The sequence below is a fragment of the Asterias amurensis genome, chromosome 8 (genome assembly GCF_032118995.1).
Source record: "Asterias amurensis chromosome 8, ASM3211899v1".
Lineage (NCBI taxonomy): Eukaryota > Metazoa > Echinodermata > Asteroidea > Forcipulatida > Asteriidae > Asterias > Asterias amurensis.
This window is the reverse complement of record NC_092655.1, coordinates 23,614-36,983: the sequence shown is the minus strand read 5'-3', so window position 1 is coordinate 36,983 and position 13,370 is coordinate 23,614. Positions and strand designations below refer to the sequence as shown.

General features: G+C 36.3%; 1 long non-coding RNA gene across 1 annotated transcript; it reads left to right on the top strand.

Annotated features, from left to right (window-relative positions):
• The first annotated feature begins 8,904 nt into the window (after window positions 1-8,904).
• Window positions 8,905-13,332, top strand: LOC139941219 (uncharacterized). Its single transcript, XR_011786571.1, has 3 exons — window positions 8,905-9,518; window positions 9,813-10,172; window positions 10,298-13,332. It is a non-coding gene; the product is annotated as an uncharacterized lncRNA (long non-coding RNA).
• The last annotated feature ends 38 nt before the right edge of the window (window positions 13,333-13,370 follow it).

Sequence of the window (13,370 nt, the reverse complement as noted above, 5' to 3'; positions counted from 1 at the left end):
GAAGAGCATTACTACACGTAATCCCATTAAGAGTTTTGTGACAAAAATAAGGATCCAAGCTCGAGAGCGGTTGACCAATCAGATCTTGGTATTTTGTCCTGTATAGTTCTTAATGGAGGGCATTTAACACACGAAATCCCATTGTGAATTTTGTGACAAAACAAGGATCCAAGCTCGAGAGCTGTCGACCAATCAGATCTTTGTATTTTTACATGCACAGTTCTTAATGAAGAGCATTTACTACACGTTATCCCATTAAGAGTTTTGTGACGACCCAAGCTTGAGAGCGGTTGACCAATCAGATCTTGGTATTTTTACCAGCACAGTTCTTAATGGAGGGCATTTAACACACGAAATCCTATTAAGAATTTGTGACAAAATGAGGATCCATGGCCATCCAATCAGAAGCAGACAAACCTGCTGAGCAGTATTCATGCAATTGACCCCTGGATGTGTACGTGACATACTACGTCACAGAGCAGACCAATCAGAACACGGAAAGTAAAAGCCAATGAAATGCCAGCTATTATCCATCTATTGAACTCATTCATAAATACAGCATGCATTTCTTCGGGCCCAGCTTTTGTTTGTTGTTATCATGTGGAGTTTTCTACCCCTCGACTATGAGCCTTTGTTTTGATGATTTACCCAGTTGTAAAAGTATTACGTAAGTTCTTTTTTTTTCTGTTAGCACGTGATTCAGTGGAAATTTCCGTTCAGATTTCTTTCACTTTTGTTAAAACTCTGGCAGCGTGGTTGGCCAGTTGACTCAACGCTAAGCTACGGTAAGGGTGGTTGTAGCAGGATGCGGATGGTAACTTTTTAAAGTAAGCTAGATGACTGAAGTTAGTTAGATATTGTTTTATATTTATGGGAGTATTTTGCCTTGTTTTCCTGTGCACCATGTGCTATGCTGTGCTACGTTACTAAATGCTGTGTTCGCCGTCTACATGTAAATGCTTCTTCTCGTATCGTAGGACATCCTGTTTTCAAGGTGTCCCTATAATCGCGGCAAATCTGTTACCTCTCGTGATTGATGTAAAAACAGTCTGTAAATAAATTGTTTGTGGTTTGACCGTTATTTGACTTGCCAAGCAAAGAGTCTCCTATCACTTGACCAAAACTTAGAACCATGTAAGGCTCCACTCGTTAGTTGCACTTGCAAATGCAAATTTAGTGCTTTAGGCGTTTCTACAACTTTTTACTAGGTACAAAAATTTGTCACAATGTTGGGCCATATAAAGAAAAATTGCCCTCCGGAAAAGTTTTCTCAAACACTTTTTAACTTACATTTTACGAGGATCAGATCTTGTGACTGAATATTCTGCTGAGCATTCTGTGAAATAAATACAGAGACTTAAATAAGCCATGTGCCCTATATCATTTTCTTTGGAGAATGTTGTTTTAACCCTCATTAGTATTAAAAATTAAAACATTTGCTAGATGATTCAATTATCACTATTAAAATAACGAAAAAATAAATAAAAATACAAGCCATTTACAGCTCAACAAGGTGGGCTAGGAAACGTTTGCCCTTCACACTCCTTGAATTCTTATTTAAAACTGCATCTGGCAATTAGTCTGTTTGCAAGCTTGTCTCTATGTTGTTTGTTCTCACAGTGAGCTCAGCCGCGTTGGTCCAGAAAATTATCCCTGCAAAAAAGAAGTAGCAAACAAATGCTCACCCAATTTTCACCCTCATTAGTTAACATGTATGCCTCCCCCGCGTTGAATTGTTTTAGGTTTAAGACTAAGTTTCTTATTGTGTCTGCCTCATCTCTGTTTTTTCCTTCAATTTAACATCTAATTATTTGAAGTTTACAAGTTCTATTGTAGCCTGCCTGATAATAGTCCAAACATTGATACATAAATGTCATCCACTTTACTTTTTGAGCATAACATTGGATTGTAAAATTGTGTCTCTTGTCTATAGTAAATATAATAAGATTCTTTAAGGCAGTGGACGCTATTGGTAATAGTCAAAGACTAGCCTTCACAGTTGGTGTATCTCAACAAATGCATAAAATAACAAACTTGTGAAAATTTGAGCTCAAACGATCATCGATCTTGCGAGAAAGATAATGAAAGAAAAAAAAACGCCCTGTCACACAAAGTTATGTTTGTTTTATGGTTGATTTCGAGACCTCAAGTTCTAAATCTTAGGTCTCGTGATCAAATGTGTAAAATTTGTGGAAAATTACTTCTTTCTTGAAAACTACATGTATGGCACTATAGAGGGAGCAATTTCTCACGATGTTTTATACCATTAACCTTGCCCTGTTACTCGTCACCATGAAAGGTTTTATGCTAATAATTTTTTTGAGTAATTACCAATAGTGTCCACTGCCTTTAACGTCCCATCCAAAGGACAAAGCAATGGTTAAGTGTTTTGCTTAAGGACACAAGTGGCACGGCTGGGGATTTGAACACTCACTCTGCTGATCAGAAACGCCAGAGTTTGATTTTGGTGCTCTTGACAGTACTGCTCGGCCACTACTCTTCCACAACTCCAGGTTATCTTTGTGGGCTAATGCATACCTCCATGTATTAAGTAAAAACACTACAGAAACTCTGCAGTTGACATGCTCTCACTATGAAATCTTCATCTAGTTCATCATTCTCCTTGAAATTGCCTTTTCAATCCTTTTTGACCTTGTTCTCATGGAGTTCTCTGCTAACTAGCCATAACCTTAGTTTTAAATTGTTGTTACTGTGCTGTACTGCCAAACCCTCCTAAGGCTATCATGAACACAGCCAGATAGATTACTGTTAAATGAGGGGAAGTCAACCTGAGTGATAAGTGGTTTATTGGTAAGCCTTCACCTTGTTTAAGGTCAGCAGTACTGTGTCCAGCCATAGATCTAGGGTCCTAGCTCTATGGTCCAGCAGTGTCCAACATACTGTGCTTGTTTACATTTGGAGTATAGCATGACATAGTAAGAGCAAATGAGGCCGTGAAATTGGGGAAGTGTGAAATTTTATTTCAGAGAATTAGTCAACAATTTAAAAGGTCTGGGCTTGGATGGGGAGCATTCCTTGAAACCATAGTGAAAGTCACAGAGCCCAGGTGAAGAAAAAAATGGCCAAGGTGAATTGGATGGTTCACAAAAGAGAAACAATTAAATTTCAGCCAACTCCTGCGTTCAATGAGATTTCGGATAGTTTCACAGTGGATAGTGTGTAGTTTGATATCTTTTAATTTACAGAAACAACTTTGGCAAAACCAAATACTCCCCAGCGATCATTCTTTTACAATCCTGCATGTGGAATGGGCTGCTTATGGGAAACCGATCTTTGTCAAACTTCTTTGAAACCTGATCTTTTTAAGACTGGTTAATAAAAGAAAGTTAAACAGTTAGTGGTCACTCTTAAAAATAATGTTAATGAGACAAATTTCGTTAGAAGCCTACACAATTCTTTATTATGGTATATGGATGGTTATGGATTCTGGATTCCAGCGCTTAGTGTGTGATCCAAACAGGCTAGGGTTTCACTTTGAACTTAGACCTCAGTGTGGCAATAAAATTTAACAATTTTTGGAATAAGATGACGTTATAACTTTAAATCAATGTTTAAGTATTTACCAAAAAATATATCTGGAGAACCCTAGTTGCTACATGCAAGATCTTTGCATCCTGTGAAAGACACTGGATATATTTTTTAAAGCTTACACAAAGTGTGTGATCTTTACTTCTCTTTAAAAATTAATGCAATTGGATACTTTTGGTAACACAAAAGACAATGTCCGCAGATTTACATTTAAGTTACACCAAAGATAATGATTGTGTAAAGCTTTCCTAAAAATATTACTACCTGAGGTGCTGTAGTTCTTGAGAAATTCACTCTACATGCTTAGTAGTTTTTGTGAATGATAACGACAGGAAAACAAGAAGTGTAAAAGCAACAGAAATACAATAACATGACAAACGTATTATAAGCAAGTTTACATGTAAATGGCATTCCAATGCATTCAGTCTCGTTCAAGTACATTATTTAGCACCTTGCCCCTCGTTACAAAACTACTCTCTAACCACTGGAGCTACCATCTTTTACTCTGATGTTGGTAAACATGTTTCACAACTTAGAGAATGTTATCTTTATTTCCCAACATGCAGTGACTGAGATTGAGAACCTGGGATGGAGTCCTTCTCATCTACATGCTCTCTCATGACAGACCCAGCAACCACTGTAATCTCGTGGTATTACGGCACAGAGGGATTACGTCCATCCTAAAGGTATATTATTATCACCATTTATTCACTCTAACATCAAACCTGCACCAAACTGCATGATTAACAAGCTCACTCCCATCTGCACCATCACTTTAAAATCTACTAAGCTCATTTCCATGCTTGCATGTTACATCTTAACAATCAGGGGTTCGTTATACGACAGCGAAAACGTACCCCATCTATAACTCCACACCATCCGTTATCAGTCACTTGTCATGTAACAACCACTCACACCATTTATATGCACCTGAAATATTCCCAAACTAAATGGAATCATTCTGTTTGGAGGTGCATTTTCTGAATGTATGTATTTTCTGTTCTTTATTTACTGCAATGGTGAATACGCAATATGGAGTCCAATGGAAACTGCACCAGTCATTCCAGGGCCATGAAGACTTCATTGGAGCTGTTGTGAGCGGAGGTTGCTGCGAGGAAAACAACACTTACACATTTTAAAGTTCAGGAATAGAACCTGAAGGTAAGTTTATGTTCAGGATGTTTATAGTTTAGAAGTTTTTGCAGGACCAAAATTGTTAACAAAAAATCCTGAAATTATCATATTTGGTTAATTTTGGTTAAAGCCAATACTCTCTGAACAGAACAACAAATTAAAGTTCACCGAATAATAAATAACTCACAGGTTTTACAGAAGCTAATGGTTAAAGACTTCCCTGCGAAATATTATTCCATGAGATGCTTCACTTTTTGAGAAGACATTAATACAATTCTCAATTCTCAATATTGAGAACAACTGATTATTATTAACACTTGTTGTGACCCGGGGAAACGTGCGTAAACATAGGTGGGTTTTCCCAGTATTTTTCCCCCGACTCTGATGACCGATTGAGCTTAAATTTTCACAGGTTTGTGTACAAGTTGTGATACAGGAACTGTGGGTCTTTGGACAATACTGTTTTATCGTTGATGTGCTATTGCTTAAAAGAGAGCCTCCTGCGAGTTCTGCGCTTCACTACTTTTCAAATTGATATGAAAATTGTTGAGTTCTTTTTTTTTTTTTTTTTTTTTTGGGGGGGGGGGGAGAGGTCTCTGACTTCATTTGATAATGGTGTAAAATGCTATTATGTTTGATACCCTTCAACATCTTTTATGTTTCATTCCCTTCAGCTGTTTTCCAGACCCTGTTGAGACCATTGGAGCTGTGGTGAGTGGAGGTATGCTGTGAGGAAACGACACTCAATTTAAAGTTCAGGAATACAACCTGAGGGTAAGTTTATTTGCATGATGTTAATAGTTTGGAAGTTCATTCAGGACCGTAATTTGTAAAGAATTTTCCTGAAATGATGATATTTTGTTTATTTATGTTAAAGAGGTGCTCCTGCAAAGGTCAAATTGAGCTGGGGGATTCACTATTTGGGGGGAGGGTCTATGACTTCATATTGTAATGGTGTAAAATGCCATTATGTCTGATGCCCAACAATTTATTTTATAGAAATAAAATAATAGTGGATATCATCATATTTTGAAATACATGGTCGATAAATTGTTGTACATAAATTGTTAATTTCATTTTGAAACTCAATCCAAATGGCATTACATCTTAGTTAATGTGACTGACACAGACATTCCTCTTGGGAATGAACATACCCATTTATTTTATGACCGATGATGTCATGTTACATTAACTCAATGATTGAGCTAAATTTGTGGTTTAAATGCAGTTATTGAATGATTCTCCGTATACAGGTGATGTCACAAGGATAATGGCTACCAAGGATCATGGAAGGAGGACGAGGGTGTCTTATGGTCTGAGGATGCAAGTTTCCGGGTAAGACGACTTAAGAAGGTAAAATACAGTATAAGTTATTGCTGTCCATGAGTATTAAGTCGTAAAAAAAGTTCTTTTGAAAACTTTATGTGGCTTATTTTGAATGCCCAAACAAAACTAGCTCAATAAAACCATGCAGTTTAACCCTGAACAAAACCTATACATTCCTTTCTTTCCTCTGATGTGTTCATCAGTGTTCCTCAAAGTTGAACGAAAAATTTTCAATTTATTTTACGATTTGCTAAATGCAGACACATGAGTTGATGAGAAATATTTGACTCTAAAAATTCAAAGAAATAAACCCTAATGAATAATATGATCAAAAAACTCAAACCCACATTTATGTTGACCTGAACTATTCCCAATCTAAATGGAATAACTCTATTTGGAAGTGCATTTTCTGAATGTATCTATTTTTTGTCTTTTATTTACTGCAATGGTGAAATGCGAAACCAACTGCCTGTGAACTACGGAGTCCAATGAAGACTGCACATCAATGGAATCTGCGTTCGTGCTGGTGACGTCCATCCGCCGATGACCAAGAAGACAACCGCTGGTTGCCTGGCTTCATAGAGGAGTGTTCCTGTGTTCTTGTCTTCCTGGTGGATGAGAGAATGCATTGCAGTCTGATGGATCAACAACAGATGTAACAATGGCAACTATTCGTTTTGACATAAAACTAAAACAGATTTTACACATGTAATAACATAACTTTAAAGGATTGCGCAGAAAGTTTGTTGCGTCAATCTTTTTACAACAATCGATGTCTTTGAGATGACATAAATAGTTCAAACTTGTTGCTGAAAAGCAGCGACTGAACTCAATTTTTGAACTAACTTAGTGATGCAGTTGTTGAATGTTTCTTCATATACAGGTGATGTCAAAAGGATAATGGCTACCAAGGATCATGGAAGGAGGACGAGGGTGTCTTATTGTCTGAGGATGCAAGTTTCCAGGTAAGACGACTTAAGAAAGTAAAATACACTTTAAGTTATTGGTGTCCATGAGTATTAAGTCGTAAAAAAAGTTCTTTTGAAAACTTAATGTGGCTTATTTTTGAATGCCCAAACAAAAGTAGCTCAATAAAACCATGCAGTTTAACCCTTAAAAAAAACTTAAACATTCCTTTCTTTCCTCTGATGTGTTCATCAGTGTTCATCAAAGTTTAACGAAAATTTTACAATTTTCTTTACAATTTGCTAAATGCAGACAAACGAGTTGATGAGAAATATTTGACTCTCTAAAAATTCAAAGAAATAAACCCTAAAAAATAATATGATTGAAAAACTCGAACCCACATTTATGTTCATCTAAATTATTCCCAAACTAAATGGAATAACTCTATTTGGAAGTGCATTTTCTGAATGTATCTATTTTTTGTCTTTTATTTACTGCAATGGTGAAATGCGAAACCAACTGCCTGTGAACTACGGAGTCCAATGAAGACTGCACATCAATGGAATCTGCGTTCGTGCTGGTGACGTCCATCTGCCGATGACCAAGAAGACAACCGCTGGTTGCCTGGCTTCATAGAGGAGTGTTCCTGTCTCCCTGGTGGATGAGAGAATGCATTGCAGTCTGATGGATCAACAACAGATGTAATAATGGCAACTATATTTGTTTTGACATGAAACTAAAACAGATTTTACACATGTAATAACATATCTTTAAAGGATTGCGCAGAAAGTTTGTTGCGTCAATCTTTTTACAACAATCGATGTCTTTGAGATGATATAAATAGTTCAAACATGTTGTTGAAAAGCAGCAACTGGACTCAATTTTTGAACTAACTTAGTGATGCAGTTGTTGAATGTTTCTCCATATAAAGGTGATGTCAAAAGGATAATGGCTACCAAGGATCATGGAAGGAGGACGAGGGTGTCTTATGGTCTGAGGATGCAAGTTTCCAGGTAAGACGACTTAATAAAGTAAAATACAGTATAAGTTATTTTACTGTCCATGAGTATTAAGTTGTAAAAAAAGTTCTTTTGAAAACTTAATGTGGCTTATTTTGAATGCCCAAACAAAACTAGCTCAATAAAACCATGCAGTTTAACCCTTAAAAAAACTTAAACATTCCTTTCTTTCCTCTGATGTGTTCATCAGTGTTCATCAAAGTTTAACGAAAAATTTACAATTTATTTTACCATTTGTTAAATGCTGACACATGAGTTGATGAGAAATATTTGACTCTAAAAATTCAAAGAAATAAACCCTAACGAATAATATGATCGAAAAACTCAAACCCACATTTATGTTGACCTGAACTATTCCCAAACTAAATGGAATAACTCTATTTGGAAGTCGTTTTCTGAATGTATCTATTTTTTGTCTTTTATTTACTGCAATGGTGAAATACGAAACCAACTGCCTGTGAACTACGCAGTCCAATGAAGACTGCACATCAATGGAATCTGCGTTCGTGCTGGTGACGTCCATCCGCCGATGACCAAGAAGACAACCGCTGGTTGCCTGGCTTCATAGAGGAGTGTTCCTGTCTCCCTGGTGGATGAGAGAATGCATTGCAGTCTGATGGATCAACAACAGTTGTAATAATGGCAACTATATTTGTTTTGACATTAAACTAAAACAGATTTTACACATGTAATAACATATCTTTAAAGGATTGCGCAGAAAGTTTGTTGCGTCAATCTTTTTTACAACAATCCATGTCTTTGAGATGACATAAACAGTTCAAACTTGTTGCTGAAAAGCAGCGACTGAACTCAATTTTTGAACTAACTTAGTGATGCAGTTGTTGAATGTTTCTCCATATACAGGTGATGTCACAAGGATAATGGCTACCAAGGATCATGGAAGGAGGACGAGGGTGTCTTATGGACTGAGGATGCAAGTTTCCAGGTCAGACGACTTAAGAAAGTAAAATACAGTAGAAGTTATTGCTGTACATGAGTATTAAGTCGTAAAAAAAGTTCTTTTGAAAACTTAATGTGGCTTATTTTGAATGCTCAAACAAAACTAGCTCAATAAAACCATGCAGTTTAACCCTTAAAAAAACCTAAACATTCCTTTCTTTCCTCTGATGTGTTCATCAGTGTTCATCAAAGTTGAACAAACAATTTACAATTTTTTTAACGATTTGCTAAATGCAGACAAACGAGTTGATGAGAAATATTTGACTCTCTAAAATTTCAAAGAAATAAACCCTAACGAATAATATGATAGAAAAACTCAAACCCACATTTATGTTGACCTAAATTATTCCCAAACTAAATGGAATAACTCTATTTGGAAGTGCATTTCTGAATGTGTCTATTTTTGTCTTTTATTAACTGCAATGGTGAAATGCGAAACCAACTGCCTGTGAACTACGGAGTCCAATGAAAACTGCACATCAATGGAATCTGCGTTCGTGCTGGTGACGTCCATCTGCCGATGACCAAGAAGACAACTGCTGGTTGCCTGGCTTCATAGAGGAGTGTTCCTGTCTGTCTGGTGGATGAGAGAATGCATTGCAGTCTGATGGATCAACAACAGATGTAATAATGGCAACTATATTTGTTTTGACATAAAACTAAAACAGACGTTACATATGTAATAACGTAACTTTAAAGGATTGTGGATAGAGCGTGTTGCATCAATCTTTTTAACAGTCTGCATCTTTGAGATGACAGAAACTTCAAACTTGTTTATGAAAAGTGGTGTTTTAACTCAGTTTTTGAGCTAATTTTGTGATTTTATTTTGAAGCAGTAGTCCCGTAATGATTATCAGATGGTTACATTATATTAGTCTCTATATGGTTTGTACTGATGTGATAACAACTTTCTTTCAGATGGCGCACCCCTAGAGGTCATCCGCTAGACGGGGTCTATACAAGAATACTACCAATGGCCATTGATGTAGCATTCTTACATCAGCTGAATGACACAGCACACAACCAGAAACAACTGAGCTTAAGATGCTGATGCTGGACGGGCGTAGAAGGCTGCCATCAGAGGTTCTCAAGATGGCGTCGGCTAAAGACAACCTGTCGCTCTACTACTTACATACAGGTTATTGTGATGACTACTTTTCTGCCATCCTGTCAACATGGACCATGAAGATGTGACATCACAACACAAAGATAGATACGTCAGGGCTTGAGGAGATATACATTAAGTATTTCTACAACTACTTACCAGGATCCTTGAAGGTAAGATCTCTTTTAGCTAATAAATCTGAGAAATCCATTAACGTGCGGAAAATAAACTTTGCTTAAACACAAAAATTGAACTTACAAATCTTTTTGTTTCAATTTTGTTTTATACCATATTACAGGATGAACAGAGTGGAACAACTAAGAGCTGGTTACGTCAAGATGCTGAGCCACATTATGCAGCACCAATAAAACTGTTGCTTCAACACCGTCTTTGTAAAGGAGGACTGTTTCTTCATGATGACTGCCCTCATCAAAGGTCATATCCACCAGCTTCGACTGTTACTAAGGATGTATTTTGACCAATGAGTAGACTTTCCAAGAGCATGAACAACATTGAACAATTCTTCCAATGGATCTTGATATTACAGCATGATCATCCGGATTCATCTGCAGATTAAACTCACTTACACAACAAAGTTTTCTTATTGTGGAACAATGACTTGAATATTTGTAGTATTGCTTGAAGCTTTGCATGGTAAATAGAAATAGGAAGAGACTATAAATATGTATATTTAACTTGTGGGTACACTCTTTTGTGTGAGTGTTGGCTCTGAAAGACCTTTTGTTTGTGTGAGTGTTTGATCAAGGCTGATTTGTCATGGTGTCCCAGACTGTCGTGCGCTTTATGTTTCTTGATTCTCATGGATATGAATGCAGCAGGTCTCCTCTGTGTCATCGCATTCGGAGGGAATGCATGCTGGTCGTCTGTGTGAAGTGATGTTTGAATCTTGTTTGTTTCTGGGAAGGTCTTGAGTTGAGCTTGGCTGACGATTCGTTGAAGCTTGTGAGATGCATGGCCGATGTTTCGAAGGGTGATGGTAGCCTTGAACTGCGGACTTTTGTCTACTGGTGTGATGAGGAATGGCTTAGGCTGGCTGTAAGAATTTAAGGTATTTAACTTGTTGAGTTGTAGTGATGTCTTGATGTGATGAAGTTCCTGCTTCAAGCTGCCTTGTTCAACTTATTTTGTAGACAGAATACGTAATAACTTGTAATGAGATAATTCCTTACAAGTTAATGTATTCACATTTTTAATATTGCTTGTTTGTAATGAGGTATTTCATTACACTCATGCAAAACATCCTTGCAATGAAATACCTCATTGCAAGTATGTAATAGTTTCAAGTGTGTAATGAAGTACTGCATTACAAGCATGAAACAAGTTATGTAAATTTGTAATGCAATTGCTCATTACAAATATGAAACAATAGGGTAAACTCATCAGAAATATAAAGACAACAAGCTTGTCATGTAGTGTTTTCTATTATGAGTGGTTTAACATTACAAACTAATAAAATTTAGTTTTTACTTTTACTGAATTTGAATATTGTATTAAATATGAATGGTACCTTTTATTAAGTGTCACACTGTCTTTTCCGTTATTCATCCAAACAATATTATAAGTGTTCTGGGGGTACCCCCACATGGTGGCCACCATGTTTTTTTTTGTATTAGTTATTATTTAAGGACATCAATATTGTGACTCACAATAACTGTTATTGAGGTTTTAAATTATGGTCATGACATTGTACTGTGTTCCTTGAGGATGTTTGAGTCCTCATTGTTATGCTAATTAATTATAATGTTCATTGTTATGAGCTAGGCAGTTCTATTTATTATAAATTTGCATGATGTTGAGTTTTTGCTCAATAGAGGGCGCTGTTCGCCGGGCACCGAGTACAAGTTGCTATATTAATGACAATGGTTATAACAATGGTGACAACATTTATATTATCTACTGTTAATTATGTTGCATTAATGTCTCACTCAGTATCCATAATCTTTATACCTTGCAATATTTGAGATTGCTTGTTAATTATGGTATTTTTTTTTAATACAAAGGACATGACATTGTTTTATCTTGTGTTAATTTTGTGGCAAAAATGCCACACAAAGATTGGTATTGTGATATACCATTCGCAACAGTTTTGTAGTTGAGAGTACTTGTTAACAAGGTTTTTTTTTAATTACAAAGTTGTTGACAAGTTTGATAATGCCCATGTAGTAGCTATTTGATGCTAATATCAGGGTTTTCAAGAGTACTTTCACACAAGAGTGTTTCTTCACTCTGCAGACAAAGGGAGCTAGCCACTATTAACAATGACTTCCGATATAGGATATTGATTTAAATTATATAATGTATCTTATCTTAGACAAAGGAAAGTAATTAATTGGTTTTACTGCAAGAAAACAGTATATACAATTTTCTTTAACCGCATAATCATGGTCAACAACTTTAATTGAAAAATTGAAACCATTTCTTAAGTCATAGTTATTATAGATAAGTTTAAGTGGGGTTTTCCAGAGTATTTGTTATCTCTGGTTTTTTACTCCGTAGGCTAGGTATCAAAGGGGGGTAACATTTCCAATGAAGCAATCGTTGTAATGGTTACACACTTTGATGTATTATGATCCCTTTAACTGTTGTGGGGTGGAAGATGACAACCTTCACGTGGTCCACCCTGTTGTTAACTAATGTCATCAAAGACCTTTTTCGCAAATTCTTTTGGGAAGCCCTCGCTGTTGAACAAGGTGCATGCTGATCCAGCTCGCAATCAAACTTGATCGCTATGCATGCGTACCAAGTATTTGCGATGAGGTCAAAACCAATCTATGTAGCAACCCCTTGTTTTCATACTGGTATTGTCTTCTAACCTAATTAATTTCAGTTGGTCCTATTAATGCCTATAACCATAACTATCAATCACTTAGAGGCAGTGGACACTCCTGGTAATTACTCAGAATAATTATTAGCATAAAATGTTACTTGGTAATGAGTAATTGGGAGAAGTTGATGGTATAAAACATTGTGAGAAATGGCTCCCTCTGAAGTGCTATAGTTTTTGAGAAAGAAGTAATTTTCCACGAATTTGATTTCAAGACCTCAGATTTAGAACTTGAGGTCTCGAAATCAAGCATCTTAAAGCACACAACTTTGTGTGACGGTGGTTTTTCTTTCATTATTATCTCTCTACTTTGACACCGATCAAGCTCAAATGTTCACAGGTTAGTTATTTTATGCATATGTTGAAAACTAGTCTTTAACAGTTACCAATAATGTCCACTGTCTTTAACTTTTAAGTGTTTTTGCCCGTTATGTGTATAGTAATTTCAAAGTGTTCATTTTATTTTGCCACATTTATGTTTATGGCTTAGTGTGAAATAAATACCTTGGTCATGTGAAACAAGAAA